This window comes from Neocloeon triangulifer, unplaced genomic scaffold (assembly GCF_031216515.1).
Source record: "Neocloeon triangulifer isolate White Clay Creek 2 clone unplaced genomic scaffold, ASM3121651v1 ptg000012l, whole genome shotgun sequence".
Taxonomy (NCBI): Eukaryota; Metazoa; Arthropoda; class Insecta; order Ephemeroptera; family Baetidae; genus Neocloeon; species Neocloeon triangulifer.
The window spans coordinates 13,257,773-13,259,955 of NW_026775554.1; the positions used below are offsets into that span (position 1 = coordinate 13,257,773).

Genomic DNA, 2,183 nt, shown 5'->3' on the forward strand with positions numbered 1-2,183 from the left:
GTTTTCAAGCTTGATTGGCACAGTTTGCATTAGTCACGTGTAAATTTAGCAAAAATATTCCACCTTTGATTATTATGATGTCTTATTATGTAAAGATAATATTCAAATTTATATTTATCTTGCAATTAGAGAAGAACTTAAATGTGCCGATTGAGGCGTAAAAATGTCACGAAATAAATGAAAGTGCATCATAATAAGACTTTGAGATAAGTTTTTCAGCAGCCTGGTTTGGTGAACTTAATAGCATTTAATTCACACAGTACTCAGTTAACTCATCTTTGAAAATGTTATATTTTAAAGTAGTAGCAATGCTTGTCATCTCTTCTCCTCCATATAAGGAAACCACGTGCTGCAATTGCTGCGTGCAAAAAGTTGTGCCTACAAACAAACCAGAAAAATTAGCCATGGGTCGTGGGGCAAAGATCTTTGATGAACCTGAAGCGCAAATATATGTAGGGAACGGATCAACTACGCCAACAAGGGCAGGGAAGGTTAAAGTTTTATCAGGTAACAACGGCACCGACACCATCACCACCACCACGAGTGTACCATCGAATATTCAACAAACGGTGATTTACGCACTTTTTATAAGTAATATAAAAATAATTTTATTTTCCCTATTTCATTAGAGTACAAAAGCAACTTCAAAATTTACGACTAAAGTACCAAACACCACAACAAAGCCTCCTTTGACTGTCCAGACTACAACTAAACTTACCACTACCACGGCTAAAGCAAAACTCTATACAACTACAAAGACTCCAACTACTACAACAAAGAGTATTTAATTTTGTTGTGTTACACTTCAGTCCTAAAGATTTAAGGTTTCCATGTACTTTATATGAATCATAATTTGGAGAGAAAAAATATATCTTATTTTTGCAAATCTGAGAATTATTTATATTAATTATCAAACATATTTCAGAGATTAAGCTGAGAAGGCGGCATTCATTATGGTCATCACAAAGACTTTTATAGTCTTTTTACCACTCCTGGTGATTCACAATTTTTGTATTTAAAAAGAGCGCACCATAAAAAAAATGATAATCGGCGAAAATATTTGAAAGGTGTATACTTTTGGCAGGGTCAACCGATCTTAACCATATTCTAGGACCTTAAAGATCATGCCAGGAGGTTTTCAAAAATATATAGTTTTACCCCGTTATCTCGAAATTTATGGGTTTTACGGGACATTCAAATTTGGATTTTGGAAATTTTCAATCAACTGTATCTTGGCTTCCCGTGGTTGTAGAACAAAATTCTGGATATGGTTGAATTCGTCTTGTTGCCCTCTACAACTTTGCTGCTGATTGCAAAATCGTAGGTCAAAGTGCAAGGTCACTTCCGGTGACCTCGTGACCTTTGACCTCAAAATTGAAGTTTATCCCCCAATTTTATTTTTATTCTGAAATAGCCATTTTGTAGAGCGTAAAATTTTACGCTATATAGGAAAATAAACCAGATGGCGTTTTTTGATATTAAATTAATAAAAAAATAAAAAGATTAAAAAACGTGGTTTTCCGAGCAAATTTCCTGGTAAAATGTCTTTGAGCCTCTGTAACTTTGTCCCTGAGCAAGATGGCCCAAAGTACCTAATGACAAAAAGTAATTGTCTTGACACGGTCTATCCAGAAATGTATTACACATTGTGACCAGGTCACAAAAGGTCATTGACCCCGGTGACCTTTGACCTTACCATATTTTTTCCATCTTGTGCGACACATGGTTCGAAAGAAGACATTGAGGCGGTCATTTTCGTACCCGGAATTTTGCTGTAGCTCCAACAAAACTTGAGTTATTGACGTTTTTAGTTATTTCATCTTACAATTTTTACAATTTTAATAACTAAAAACGTCAATAACTCAAGTTTTGTTGGAGCTACAGCAAAATTCCGGGTACGAAAATGACCGCCTCAATGTCTTCTTTCGAACCATGTGTCGCACAAGATGGAAAAAATATGGTAAGGTCAAAGGTCACCGGGGTCAATGACCTTTTGTGACCTGGTCACAATGTGTAATACATTTCTGGATAGACCGTGTCAAGACAATTACTTTTTGTCATTAGGTACTTTGGGCCATCTTGCTCAGGGACAAAGTTACAGAGGCTCAAAGACATTTTACCAGGAAATTTGCTCGGAAAACCACGTTTTTTAATCTTTTTATTTTTTTATTAATTTAATATCA

At 35.3% G+C, this 2,183-nt stretch overlaps 1 long non-coding RNA gene across 1 annotated transcript; it reads left to right on the plus strand.

Moving 5' to 3' along the window:
• Positions 1-232: 232 nt before the first annotated feature.
• Positions 233-1,774, plus strand: LOC132197719 (uncharacterized). The gene is made up of 3 exons (XR_009441896.1): positions 233-569; positions 630-780; positions 926-1,774. It is a non-coding gene; the product is annotated as an uncharacterized LOC132197719 (long non-coding RNA).
• The last annotated feature ends 409 nt before the right edge of the window (positions 1,775-2,183 follow it).